Source organism: Hyaena hyaena, unplaced genomic scaffold (assembly GCF_003009895.1).
Source record: "Hyaena hyaena isolate Hyena2069 unplaced genomic scaffold, ASM300989v1 scaffold_625, whole genome shotgun sequence".
Taxonomy (NCBI): Eukaryota; Metazoa; Chordata; class Mammalia; order Carnivora; family Hyaenidae; genus Hyaena; species Hyaena hyaena.
In genome coordinates this window covers 307,200-323,154 of record NW_024081256.1, presented here as the reverse complement: position 1 = coordinate 323,154, position 15,955 = coordinate 307,200, and positions in this window count along the sequence as shown.

The following is a 15,955-nucleotide window of genomic DNA, read 5'->3' as shown; positions in this document are numbered from 1 at the left end:
GTTTATACATACTATTTTTTTTAAAGATTTTATTTTTATGCAATTTCTCTACCCTAGGTGGGGCTCACACTCACAACCCTAGGATCAAAAGTTGCACACTCTTCCAAATGAGTGGGCCAGGAACCCCTTGCATACTGTTTCTAATTTTTATCATAAAAATTATTTTAAATGCTAATTTTTATGTTCTGCAAGATTTTATTTCTTCAAATATATTGTGACACGTTATAAAGAAAAGCAGAATATATCAGCAATATGTTTTCTAACATTACCCTGACTACTTTAAATTTATATTTATGAATATTTTTCAAAATATGTCATGCAATTTGGATCATTGGAATGATAAAGTCTGTGTTTATTCATTTATTTCTCAAATAAGAACAATTGAGGAAACTGTGTTTCTTGAATATTATGCCTTGTGTTTCTTTTGTAAAATTTCCTGTTTTGTATAAATTAAGAGTAAATTCAAACCACATGAAGTACTGCAATGAAATGTAAATAGACATGAAAAAGACATTTCCCTCCCTAGAAAAGTTTATTAATTTGTTCACAGTGTTTACTCTGCGTATACATTATTCCAATTAGCTACTTTTTCAACTCTTCACTTAAACAATTTGGCAGCTAATTTCACAGTTAGTTTTTTCCTATCAGGTGATAGGAGTGTACCCCTTTTTTAAAAATCTCAGTATAATTAATGTACAGCTTTATATTAGTTTCAGGTATACAGTATGATCATTCAAAAATTCTGTACATTAATAAGTGCTCATCACAATAAGAGTACTCTTAATCCCCTTCATCTATTTTACCTACTCCTCCACTCACCTCCCCTCTGATAACCACCAGTCTCTTCTCTATTTGAATCTGATTTTTTGTTATCTTTATTTTTTTCTTAAATTCCACATATGGGTAAAATAATATGGTGTTTGTCTTTGTCTGAATCCTTGTTGCACTTGGCATTATACTCTTTAGATCCATCCATGTTGCTGCAAATGGTGTGAACACATTCTCTTTATGGCTGAATAATATTCCATTATATGTATATTTATATAATCACTTCTTTATCACCATATAGTCACTTTTTTATCCACTCATATGAATGAACACTTAGGTTGGTTCCAGAATTGGCTGTTGTAAATAATTCTGCAACCAACATAAGAATACATATATCTCTTTGAATTAGTGTATTTAACCGGGAGAGTAAAAACTCAGTAGTGAAATTACTGGGTCATATGGTAATTCTATTTTAATATTTTGAGGAACGTCCAATACTGTTCCAATAGTGGCTGCATCAGTTTGCATTCTACCAGCAATTCATGAGAGTTCCTTTTTCTCCATATCCTATACAACACTTGTTATTTCTTGTGTTTTTGATTTTGCCATTCTAACAGATATAAGGTGGTATCTTGTTTTGATTTAAAATTCTCTGATGATTAATGGTATTGAGCATCTTTTCACGTGTCTACTGGAGATCTGTATGTCTGTGGAAAAGTGTTCATGTGCTCTGCCCATTTTTAATTGGATTATATGGGTTTTTTTTTTAATTTTTTGGTGTGAGTTATATAAATTCTTTATATATTTTGGAAAATAATCCCCTACCAGATACACTATTTGTAAATATCTTCTCCCATTCAGTAGGTTGCCTTTTAGTTTTGTTGATGGTTTCCTTTTCTGTGCAAAAGACTTACGTAGTCCCAAAATTTTAATTATGTGTTTGTTTCCTTTGCCAGAGGAAACATAAAAAAATATGTTTCTATGGCCAGTGTCATAATTATTACTGCCTATGTTTTCTTTTAGGAGTTTTATAGTTTCCAGTCTCATTTTTAGGCCTTTAATCCATTTTGAGTTTGTTTTTGTGTATAATTTAAGAATGTGATCCAGTTTTATGGTTTACATGCCAATGTCTAGTTTTCCCAATACCATTTTTTAAAGAGATATCTTTTTCTCATTGTATATTCTTGCCTCTTTTGTCATCAATTATTGACCATAAAAATGTGGGTTTATTTCTGGATGCTATTCTGTTCTCTTACTATATGTATCTGTGCCAGTAACATACTATTTTGATTATTATAGCTTTCTACTATATCTTAAAATCTGGGATTGTAATAACCTTTGGTTTTGTTCTTTTTGAATATTCAGGGTTCTTAATGATTCTATATAACTTTTAGTATTATTTCTTTTAGATTTATGAAAATGCGCTTGGTAATTTTACAGGTATTGCATCAAACCTATAGATTACTTTGGGTAGTATGGACATTTTAACAATATTCTCACAATCAATGAATATGGAATATCTTTCCATTTGTGTCATCTTTATCATTGTTTCTGGAGTAGAGGTCTTTCACTTACAAGGGTAGGTTTTTTTCCTAGCTCTTTTGCTCTTTTTGGTTCAATTGTAAATGGAATTGTTTTCCTTTGTTGCTCTTTCTGCTATTTCATGATTAGTGTATAGAAATGCAACAGATTTTTGTATATTAATTCTGTATCCTGTAACTTTACTATTTTTCAGTTCTAGTAGTTTTTTAGTGGAGTTTTTCATGTTTTCCATACTTAATATCATATCATCTTGCAAATATTGAAAGTTTTACTTCTTGCCAGTTTCGATGCCTCTTTTTCCCTCGGTGATTGCTGTGCTTCTGGTCCTGTGTTGAATAAAACTGATGAAGGTGGGCATTCTTGTCTTCTTCCTGATTTCAGAGAAAAAGCTCTCAGTTTTCCCCACTAAATATGATGTACACCATGAGCTTTTCATATAAGGCTTTTATGTTGAAGTACATTCCCTGTAAACCTATTTTATTGAAAGATTTTGTCATGAATGGATATTAGACTTTGTTAAATGCTTTTTCTGCATCTATACAGATGATCACATTGTTTTTTATACTTTCCTTGTTAAAATGATGTATCATGATTGATTTGCAAATATTGTGCCATGCTTGCATCCCTGAACAAAACCCACTTGATCATGATTTCTTTTTAATGTGTAGTTGGATTTGGTTAGCTAATATTTTGTGGAGGATTTTTTATATCTCTATTCATCAGAGATATTGGCCTATAGTTTTTGTGGTTGTTTTTAGGTTTTCTTTGTTTTTTGTGGGGTGTTTTACTTTTTTTTTTTTTTTTTTTTTAATGTCTGGCATTAGGTTTCTAATTTGGGTATTAGGGAAATACCGGCCTTGTAGAATGAATTTGGAATTCTTCCTTCTATTTTTTAGCATAGTTTGAAAATAATAGGTACAATCTTTCTTTAAACGTTCAGTGGAATTAAACTGTGAAACTGTTTGGTTCTGGACTTTTATTTCTTGGGTGCTTTTTGATTATGAGTTCAATTTCATTGCTTGTAGTATGTCTGTTCAAATATTCTATCTCTTCCTGATTCAGTTTTGGAAGCTTATATAAATCTATGAATTTATCCTTTCTTCAGGTTGTCCAATTTGTTGCCATATAAGTTTTCATCATATTCTCTTAGAATTCTCTGTATTTATGTGGCACCAGTTGCTATTTCTCCTCCTCCATTTATGATTTTATTTACTTTAGTTCTCCTCCCTCTCTTCACCTTTTTTTATGAGTCTGCCTAAGATTTATCAATTTTGTTGATCTTTTCGAAGAACCAGCTCCTAGTTTTATTGATCTGTTCTATTGGTTTTCTTTTTAGTCTCTATTTCATTTATTTCTGCTCTAATCTTTATTATTTCCTTCCTTCTACTGGTTTGGGGTTTTGTTTGTTCTTTTTCTAGCTCCCTTATGTATAGGTTAGGTTGTTTACTTAAGGTTTCTCTTGATTCTTGAAATATTCCATAATCTCTGTTAGAACAGCTTTTACTGCATCTGCAAATTTTGGACTGTTGTGTTTTCATTTTTATTTATGTCCATATACTTTAATTTCCTCTTTGCTTCCTTAGTTGATCCATTCATTGTTTATTAGGATGTTATTTAGCTCCCACTTATTTATGTTTTTTCCAAATTTTTTCTTATAATTGATTTCTAGTTTTATATTGTTGTGTTTAGAAAAGATAAACGGTATAATTTCATTTTTTAAAATGTGTTTTGACTTGTTTTGTAGCCCAAAATGTGATCTATTCTAGAGAATGTTCCATGTGCACTTGTAAAGAATATATATTCTACTGTTTTTAGATGTAATGTTCTGAATATATCTGTTAGATCTATCTGGTCCAATGTGTCTTTCAAAGTTACTGTTTTCCTTGTTTCCTTGTTGATTTTCTGTCTGGATGATCTGTCCCTTGATATAAATGGGATATTAAAGTCCTCTACTACTATCAACTTCTTCCTTTATGTCTGTTAACAGTTGCTTTATATACTTGGGTGTTTCCATCTTGGATGCGTAAATATTTATAATTGCTGTATCTTTTTGTTAGATTATTTCCTTTATCATTAGGTATTAACCATTCATTATCTCTTGCACATTCTTTGTTTTAAAGTCTATTTTGTCTGGTATAAGTAATGCTTCCCCAGCTTTTTTGCTTCCATTTGCATGATAAATGTTTTCCCATCTCTTCACTTTCAATCTGTGTCTTTAGGTCTGAAATGAGTCTCTTTTAATGCAGCATATAGATGGTTCTTGCTTGTGTTTTATATATTCAGCCACACTATGTCTTTTGATTGGAGCATTGAGCTCATTTACATCCAAAGTAATTATTGATAAATAAGTACTTACTGTCATTCAATTACCTCTTTTATAGTTGTTTTTATAGTTCTATATCCCTTCTCCTGCTCTCATCCCTTGTGGTTTGATGGCTTTGTTTTGTGATGTGCTTTGATTCCTTTCTCTTTACTTTTTGCATACCTGTTATAGATTTTTTTTATTTTTAGTTACCATTGGTTTGTTATATAACATCCTATGTATATTACAGTTTTTTTTAATTTTTAAGTTTATTTATTTTGAGAGAGAAGAGAGAGCACAGGAGGGGAAGAGAGAGTGGAAGAAAGAGAATCCCAAGCCGGCTCTTATGTAGGCTTGAACTCACAAACCATGAGATTACGACCTGAGCCAAAAGCCAGAGTCACACACTTAACAAACTGAGCCGCCCAAGTGCCCCATATTACAGTTTAAGTTGATGGTCCCTTAAATTTGAGCTCATTCTAAAAGAACTAAATTTTTACTCCTCCTCTCCATACTCTGTGTATATGATATCGTAGTTTACATCATTTTATTTTGTCAATCTCTTGACTGATTTCATAGATATAATTGATTTTACTGCTTTTGTGCTCTAATCATAATACTGATTTTGTAATTGATTAATCTACTATTTTTATGGTTTTTATTTGCCTGTGAAATATTTTCTTTTCTAATTTTCTTATTTCTGGCCTTTTCTTTCCACTCAAACAATTTTCTTAATGTATATTAAAGTGTCTGACAACATACCCAAATCAAGCTCTTGAAAATCACCTCTTAAAATTTGGAAGAAAATGTGTCAAGTGTTTCCTGTACCTATTCCCATTTTTTATTATTCTTTTTCTTTTTGCTGCTCAGCCTGGTTGCTTTCCATTACTTTGTCTTCCAGAGCACTAATCCATTCTTTTACCTCCTTTAATTTACTGTTAATTCCTTTGAATATATTTTTGATTCCAGTTATTGTGATCTTCATCTCTGATTTATTCTTTTTCATATTTTCTATCTCCTTGTCAAAAGTCTTACTGGGATCCTCCACACTTTTCTCAAGTCTGATAATCTTTGTGAGTGTTACTTCAAATTTTTTAATAGACATCTTGCTTATCTCTGATTCATTTAGCTCTTTTGCTGTGATTTTTCATTTTTTCCTTTTTTTTATTTCATTTAGACATATTCCTTCATCTCCTCTTTTTGTCTAACTCTATTTGTTCATTTCTTTTTTTTTAATTTTTTTTAATGTTTTTTATTTATTTCTAGGAGAGAGAGAGAGAGACAGCATGAGCAGGGGAGGGTCAGAGAGAGAGGGAGTCACAGACTCTGAAAGAGGCTCCAGGCTCTGAGCTGGCAGTCAGCACAGAGCCCAACGTGGGGCTTGAACCCACGAACCGCGAGATCATGACCTGAGTGAAAGTCGGACGCTTAACCGACTAAGCCACCCGGGTGCCCCACTATTTGTTCATTTCTATGTATTAGGAAAATCAGCTACATCTTCTGCTGTTGAAAATAGTGACCATATGAATAGGAGTCTATGTAGTATAATGGCTTTCACCGGAATCAGGCACTTTAGGGGTGTCTTTTATGTGTGTTGTGTGTGCCCTACATTTGTGGCTGAGCCATGTTTGTTTTCAGTCCAGTCAGCTACAGTGGCCTACTTTGCTGTTGTGGGTGGGGTTATGTCCCTGCTCTATTAAGGGATCAGTCTGGGGCTGCCTTGGGCTTGTAGTTGGGTCACACCAGATGCCTGCCTTTGGCCTGTTTGCCAGGGCTGCAGTTGTACCAAACTGAAGGACACTCTCCCTGTGTTGCCTCTGATCAGTTTTGTTGGTGGGAAGGTCCCACAGTCAGACCAGATATCTACCCCCCAGGTCTATTTGTTGGGGTTGCAGTGACTCCAAATGATGGGGCTCTGTCCTTGTGTTTCTCCCTGTGAGTTTTTATTGGTGGGTAGAGCCAGTAGTCAGATCAGATAACTGTCCTTAGGTTTCTTCTTGGGCTCTGATCAAACTGGTGAGTGTAGTAATCTTTCTATTACCCCAGAGGAGTAGTCACTTTGGAATGACCACTGTTGTGACTGCTTGTAGAATGAGACATGTGAAAGCCATTTTGGAGAGACTACTGCTGAGTAGTTTAGGATAGATGGGGCAAATCCCCCAGAGAATGTGAGGGCAGGGCACTCAGTGTTAGCAGGCTAGTTGGATTCCCATAGGTGTGTGGCTGGCTCCCACAGATGTGTGGCTACCTAGGCTGGAGGTGCACGGGGCAGGGGAGGGTGGAGAAATAGCCCTTTCATTTTTGGAGAAGTCTCCTAAAGATCCCTGCCCCTTCAGCACATATACTGAGACTAATAAATAAGTCTCCTTCCCATATAACCCAGATATTTTTCAAACTTCTGCTTCTAAACTGTATCTTTGTGGAGTTGTTGGTTATGCCATCTCGTTATAGTGGGGACTCAGTTTCCTATCAGCTCTTCCATAGCTAAGCTCTAATTTATAATGTACCCAGAGTGAAGTCCAGCTAGTTGTACAAACTCTTGAAGTTAAGCCCATTGGATTTCAAAGTCAAATGTTATGGGGACTCATTTTCCCAGTGCAAGTCTCCCAAGTTAGGGCTCCTGGTATGGAGCCTCTTCCTTGTCTATGCTTGTAGGACCCCTTCTGTTTGCACTTAGTCTCCAAGGGAATTTGGTTTTCGGCCCCTCCTACCCTTTTCCATGTAGCGTCTCTAAGATTAATTGTAGAGTCCATTCCGCCACTCTTTGGGTCATTTTCTGAATTAGTTGTGCTGATGTGGCTGTTATCTCAGTTTATCCATGGGATAAGTCACACTTAGGATTTTCCTACTCCTCATCTTTCCAGGCTCTGATGAAAGTGTACTCTTAATCATAAAGTCAGTTTTGATATAAAATATGTAAAGTGCAAAATGCTAGAGCTCTTTTCCCCTTATTTTTGAATTGCTGCTTTACTTACTGATTTTAGACTCTAAGGCTAGGTAGAGCTGACACCAACACAAGAATTGAAATAATGCTATCAAGAGTTGAATGAATTGCCATAAAATCACTAATTATGCTTTTTTAAAATAACACAGGGGAACCTGGGTGGCTCAGCAGTTAACTGTCCAACTTCAGCTCAGGTCATGATCTTGTGGTTCTTGGGTTTGAACCCCATATCAGGCTCTGTGCTGACAGCTCAAAGCCTGGAGCCTGCTTCAGATTCTGTGTCTCCTTCTCTCTCTGCCCCTCCCCTGCTCTCTCTCTCTCTCTCTTCCTCTCTCTCAAAAATAAATACTTTTTTAAAAAATTTAAAACAAAAATAAAAAACACAGATATATTATGGCAGAGTGGTATGGTTTGAAAGATTCACACTCAAATGAAGAATATCATCCCCAATCTGACTGTGATTTAGTTTATATTCCTCTGGGTATAGTTTGAACTGGATGTCAAACTAAGTAGGAAAGTCTGTCTTTTGACTAAATTAAGATGAAAAATTGTGTGTATAGGTGTGTGTGTGTGTGTGTGTGTGTGTGTGTGTGTGTGGTGGACGTGGGGTGCCATTAATAGCTTCACTGTACTTCTTCTGTCTTAACTAATCCTGGTTGTTTCTAAACCTAGTATTTCCATTTAGATTTACTGTAGAAAGAAAATATGCCCTTTTCTCTAGAATTGTTGTTTTCCCCAAATTCTGGCTTCTTTCTCTTTTTATGACTCTCCTGGAAAATGGCCTCTTTACACTCCAATTTGTGCCTTCAGTGCCTTCAAAAGTCCCTAAAACCTATTCTGTATATAAAAATTCCATCAGTGATTTAAAGGTGACTACTCTGTTAGGAGTGACCAATATTTTGTCATTTAACTTTTTGTTAAAGTCTTAAAGAACATTATAATATCTGGTAGGGTATTTTCTCACTAATATTGAATAATCTGTTTTTTTCCTTAATGAACATCTCTTTCTCCTGTAGTGCTATTATTTTAATATATTGCTAAATATCATTTGGTAAAAACTATATAGGAATTTGACTCACTAATTATAGGTATAATTGGCACAAATTTTTCTTTTCCTCTACTATTTCTGATAAATTTGAGTGTTTATTAATGATGAATATGAATACACATACACATTTACATACATATAAATAAATTTTAGATTAATATAGACACAATTTTTTCTTGTCTTTAGAAAATTTTAATGTAATTCAAATAATTTTTTCCTTAATGGTCTCAGTGGATATACCTTGCCATTTCATTGTTGATTACTGTTTTGTAATTTTATTACCTACCCCTCTCAACCCTCCATTTCTATTTGCTGGGGTTTTCTTTTTTATGTGCTATATATTAACTACATATCCTGTTGCCATAATATTATTTCTATATGATATATATATATATATAATTACATATGTATATTTTACATATTAGTAGATTTTTGGATTTTTTAATATAGAAGCTTTTATATTTAGCAGTTTTATGGTTATAATTCTATCTTTATTTTTAACTCTGTTAACTTTTAATATTTTAGTTATTGATTTATTTATTCAGTGAATTGGTTTTTAAAAATTTTATGCTTAGAACTGAAAATGAATATTTTATAAAGCAGATTTTAATGTTCATTCCCATTAATAATTATTTAAAAATATTTTAGCTGTATTTAAAATATGTTACTATATGTTTCCTGTGGCTGCTGTATCAAATTACTACAAACTTGGTGTCTTAAAAAAACAATGTATTCTCTTATAATTCTGGTGGGCAAAAGTCAAAAGTCATTATCAAATCTGATGGAATCAAGATGTCAGCAGGGCTATGCTCTCTCTCTGGAAGCTCTAGGGGAGAATCTCTTCCCTGACTCTTCCAGCTTTCACTGACCTCAGAATATGTTGGTTTTTAGCTACAACAGTCAAACCTTCAAAGCCACCATTCCAAATATCTTTCTGTCCATCTTTATACTGTCTTGTCTTCTCTGTTAAATCTCCTCTGCATTCCTCTTGTGAGTTAACATGTGAAAGCATTCAGAGTCCACCCAAATGATCTAGGATAAACTCCCATCTCCAAATCCTTAAATTAAGATTCTCCCTCCTTCTTTAAAAATAGAAATTTAAGGTAACATTCACAGGTTGCAGGGATTAAGGCATAGATATATGCTGGGAATGCATTTTTCAGCTCACTGTAATTAAAATAGTTTATATTTTTCCTGTGTTTGCTTCTTTATGATTTACTTTTTTATTATGGCTTATTTTTGCTGTCATATAATACACAGCAGATTGGAAGTGGAAAGTATTTGATTCACATACCGTGTCCCTCTTCAGTGTTTATTCTTTTCAAAAGTCCTTACCCAGAGAAACTCAGAATATATGCACATTTACTGTAAGACTGTGAAACTTCTACTTTTAGAATTTTGCCACTTTGCTTCAGGCACTTAATTACTTTCTTCAGGTTTTCTTCACTAATATTGACTCCAGGTTCCTTTGTAATCTTGCTGAAGTTAAGTGCCAGAATCTATTACTATATATTCAAGTTTGATATTTTGTTTGTTTTCCTCTTTGGTTTCAGGAAATTACAAAGCAGTATTATACTCTATTTTAACCTGGAGATGCAATAGAAACTGAATTATAAAAACAAAAAAATCGCCATAAAATTATTTATAAAGCAAAGAATGGAAATATGTGTACTTAATACTATAGAAATTATTTAAAATGTAGTAATTCCATATGATAGGTAATTCTATACTTTAAAATATATTTGTAGAAGAATATTTAATTGCATTTAATTGCAAAATTGTAACTGTGATGACAAAGAAAAAGCAAGCTAAAATGGAGCAAAAACACAATAATTTAAAAAAATTATATTTTGAGATAATTTTAGGTTTACAGAAGAGTTGAAAAATAGTTGTGTTCCATACGCCCTTCACAGCTTATATTTCCTCTTATATAACCATGGAATAATTATAGCAACTAGGAAATAATCATTAACACATTCTATGAAGTAAAAAAAAAAAAAAAGGACAATTTTGATTTCACTAGGTTTCCCCACAATATTCTTTTCTGTTTCCTAGATCCAGTCTAGGAGACCACACTGCATTTATCCTTGGTGTCCCCTTAATTTTTTCCGATACATTAAAATGTCTCATGTTTCCTTTGTCACAACCTTGACACTTTGATACATACAGTAGCAGTTTTTTTTTTTTAATGTTTTTTTGTTTTTGTTTTTGTTTTTGTTTTATTGAGAGAGAGAGACAGAGAGACAGAGACAGAGACAGAGCATGGGCCTAGGAAAGGGAGGGAGACAGGATCCAACACAGGCTCCAGGTTGTCAACACAGAGCCTGATGCTGGGGGTTGAATTCAGAACACTGAGAGATCATGAGCCGAAGTTGGACACTTAACAGACTGAGCCACCCAGCTGCCCCTACAGTAGCAGGTATTTTAAAGAATGTTTCATTATTTGGGTTTGTCTGATGCATTCTCAGGAGCAGTGAAGCTATGGCTGGTTAGGAAGAATACGGCAGGTGACTGCCCTGATTATCGCATCATCTCAAGGGCTATGAAATCAATACGATTTACTGGTGACACTAACTTTGAACACTTAGAGTGGTATCTCCCAGATTTCTGAACTCCAAAGTTATTTTTACCTTTCCACTAATGTTTTTTCTGGATTAGTTATGCATATTGTATGATTTAAGTTATTTGAAATCGGTTAAAATTTGAGTTATGTCCTAGAATATGGTGCTTCTTTGTGAATGCTCCATGTATATTGAAGAAGAATGTATATTCTGTTGTTGGGTGAAATGTTCTACAGATGTAACATTGGATCAAGTTCGTAGGTAGTGCTTTCCTGGTCATCTATATCTGAAGTGATTTTCTGTCTAATTGGTCTATTAGTTACTGAGAAAGGAGGAGTTTTGAAGTCTCTAATTGTGTTTGTGTATTTATCTGTTTCTCTTCTCATTATCTCTCTCTTTTTCCTCATATATTTTAAAATTCTATTGCATATTACATACATAAATAGGATTGTTATGTTCTTAAGAATTGACCATCATGCAAAGACTATATTTAACCCTGACAGTATATCCATATTTATTTCCCCAAGTTTTTAAGTGATTATCATGGATTTAAAACATACATTTTCAAATAACCTGGATCCACCCCTAAGTAATATTGTATGTCTTTGCTTGTTGTTTAAGAGACTTATAACATTATATTCCAAAAAAAATCTGTCCCATCCTTTGTGCCATTATAGTCAAACATTTAACTCATTCAAATGTTACTTTTGCTGCAAAAGTCAGTCTTCTTTCAGAGCAATTCAAATTCAAAGATTATATTTTATCTTCATTGAGTCCATTTCTGAAGCTCATCATTGGTAGAGATCCAAGTTCATACTAAATGTTGCTTTATCTGGCTAAATAACTTACCTCCTTTCTTTCCTGTGGACACCTGGTGGTAATCATGTAGGGCAAACTCACAGGAGGGTGCAAACTCCATATGTCTGCTGACCTCTGAGTTTTCACACATTTATACTATCTTAGGCTTGACATTAGCAATCTGTTAAACATTTTTAGCTTAGTCATTTTACTGGCTTATGTGGCATTCCACAGCATTTGTCCCAGGAAAGCAAATTCTGGGATTTTTGTTTCTCCCAGCAAATTCCTGTCTCTCCCCAGATTTAGGGTTAGTTGTCCTGTGGTGCCAGTTTTCTTAAGCCTCCTCTTAAAAGGTAATTTGCAATCTTCCCAGTACACAGAAGGAAGAGAGCAACACTCATTCCATCTTTACATCTTTCATTTGAAAGTCCAATGGAATACTACATGGCAATGAGAAAGAATGAAATCTGACCATTTGTAGCAACATGGATGGAACTTGAGGGTGTTATGCTGAGCGAAATAAGTCAGGCAGAGAAGGACAGATATCATATGTTTGCACTTTAGGAGGATTAGGAGGAACTTAACGAAGGACCAAGGTGGAGAAGAAGGGGAAAAATGGGGAGAGGGAGGGAGGCAAACCATGAGAGACTCTTGAATGCTGAGAACAAACTGAGGGTTGTTGGGGGGGGGGTGAGGGGAAGGAGGGTGATGGGCATGGAGGAGGGCACTTGTTGGGATGAGCACTGGGTGTTATATGGAAACCAACTTGACAATAAACTATTTAAGAAAAAAAGTCCAATAATTTAGTTTTGTAAGAAAATACACAGCTTGATATAAAAGAAAGTCAATTCACTTCAAAGGTAACCAACCATGTCTGTTCTGTTTGAATGTAGGTCCGTATTTTGAGCCTTTTCTACACTTCCCAATATAGTAAAATTCCCCTGTGTTACATGATCTCAAAAATATTATTAAGAGTATAGAATTATGAACACAGCATGGTGAATGTATAAGAAGAATTAAAATGGATTTGTGAGGGAAATACTGCATTTGAGAAAAAGTATTTAAAACTAGAAAGTATAAATATGTAGTTATTTCTAGCTCTTGCTGTTTCAAAAATTTATTAGTATAAGCTGAAAAGGAATATATTTTTCATAAATAGTATCTGCTTTTTTTTCTTTGTTCCTGACAGAGAAATTTGGACTTCATTGACAGCTGATTTGAATTCTGTTTATGTTGTTATTCCACAGTCCCATCTCATACTTGTGGATATGGATCTCAAGGGAGCTTGAAACCCTTCTTGATTTTGCCTGGGATTTCCTGGAGTGATCTAGGGGGAAAATCACTTAGTCTTCCCTTCAATTTTCTTTTTTATCTGCAAAAGGGGAATGGCAATAACCTTTTGTGTCTTCCAAGTCTATTTTGATGGCTGATGAAATGGCATTTTGTATACCATGGAACAAAAGTGATAAATAAAAATGCATGTGTAACAGAGAGAGTGACATTATAAGTAAAGTTTGGAAACAAACAAAATTGGAAATGTATAAGTACATTTCAATATGAGTGCCTCAGGCCACTATTTGAATTCCCATTGATTTCATTCTGTAAATTTCTTTCATCTTCCTCACCTATGACAATTACAGTTCTTACAACGACAGCTTGTCTCACATTAAATGTATCTCAGAGGGGCTGCTTTGGCTTCTCTACCCACTGTCACAAGCTGACTGAGCATTGAAATTCCCACCTGCCGTGGAACAGCAAGCTCTCAAGTCCAACTGCCAGGGTGAAAAAAGCCTACTGATGCTGAATTGTACCAAGGAGACCCGTTCTCCACCTAATTGCCTCCCGAACTATTGAAGAAGCTGGGTTGGCACCTCTTTGGAAAGACAAATAGAAAATGAGGCATGTTTAATATCAATTCAATCAATTCTATCTTCCCTATGTTATAGGGAACTATTCTATGCTACATTTTATAATTATTGACTCTTATGATGTAGACTCGAACAACACTTTGTGCTATGTGAAAACCCACTCTCTATTATGTAAGGATAGTGCTTGTTCAACTCTACAACAATTGGGGAAATCCACACCCCCCACCCTGCATTTCTTTTTTTTTTTTTTTTTAACAAAGAAGGCAACTGGGCCTAGAAAGTGGACAGAGAGCTATATGAAGACAAAAGCTCTCTTTTATTTATTTTTTAAATGTTCATTTATTTTTGAGAGAGAAAGAGAGCATGAGTGAGGGAGGTGAGTGAGGGAGGGGCAGAGAAAGAGGGAAGCACAGTATCTGAAGCAGGCTCTGAACTGTCAGCACAGAGCCCGACATGGGGCTCGAACTCACGGACTGTGAGGTCATGACCTGAGCCGAAGTTGGATGCTTACTGGACTGAGCCACCAAGGTGCCCCAAAATCTGATTTTTTAAATACCTAATTTTCTCTGTGTTGAGTTTAGTTGGTAGGACCACATTAGTTGTTAATGTTTGACATCTCATGGGGAGAAAAAAACAGTTAATGCAACATAAGGAAAAGAAACAGGAAGCAATGTTAAAGTCTGACATTAAGGAAAAATGTATACAGACAAAAAGCCATAAGGCAAATCTTTGTCATGGAAGAGAAATGGTACTATGAGGAGACTATTTTAAATATAATCGTATTTTATGGAGAGGAGGGAGGCAAACCATAAGAGACTCTTGAATACTGAGAACAAACTGATGGCTGATAGGGGTGGGACGAGGGGAGGGGAGTGATGGGCATGGAGAGGGCACTTGTTGGGATGAGCACTGGGTAGTACATGGAAACCAACTTGACAATAAACTATAAAAGAAAAAAATTAAATAAAAAATATAAGCATGTTTAATTATTGCACATTAATTAGAGTATATTTATAAATAGCTATAATTTAAGCCAGATCTTCAAATATCAAACATAAGAAAATTATATTTTTATATGGATCCTTTTAGGAAATGTTGATCATATACTTTATCTGCAATTCCATTTTTATTTGGTAGAAAATAGCAAGAAAAGCAAATATATATGTGAGAAATGAATTTATAAAAATATATTTTAAAGGAAAGTAGTAAATTTGGAAAATTTTTAAATAAAGCTTTAGGAATACACTGTTTAAAACATAAAAGATCAGTCCTATGTGTTAGGTTTCCACGTCCCTTCAAACCTGGGACTTCCAGGTTTTTAGTTGTTTCTTCTAATAGAACACATTCCAATTTTCACTCTAACGTTATATGTCCCTTCTCAAATACTTTGCTGCCTTCATCTTCTTTTAAGAGCTTTTCAATGTTAGAAAAGTCTTGAGTTACCGTAATATATCTCAAAAAGCCCTGTGTATTTGTTTGGGTTCTCCAGAGAAAGAGGGCCAATAGGGAATATAATATAATCTAATATGATATGACATGATATAACATAACATAATATAATAACATAATATAGTTATATATATAGTTATAATATATGGGTGTGTAGTTATAATATTATATATGTGATATATATAATATATAGCATATAGAGGGGATTTCATAGAGGAATTGGCCCACATGATTATGGAGGCCGAGTCCCACAGTCTGCTGTCTGAAAGCTGGAGAATGAAGAAAGTCAGTGGTGTCAAAGTCCTAAGAACCAGGGGAGCGAGTGCTATAAGTTTCAGTTCAAGTACAAACCCCCAAGAACTAAGAGAAGATGGATATCCCAGGTCAACCAAAATAGCAAATTCTTACTTTTTTTGCATTTTTGTTCTATGCATGCCCTCAACAGTTTGGATGATATCTATCACATTAGTCAAGGTGATTTTCATTAGTTAGTCTACTGATTTAAATGCTAATCTCTTCTGGAAACACCCTCACAGATACACTCAGAAATAATGTTTTACCCAACAGCTGGGCACCTTTTACCCAGTCACAATGACACATGAAAGGGTGTTAACCATTCACACTCTGCCTTATGGAACCAAACTCTAGGTCATTTGCCATGTGACTGATTCCTTG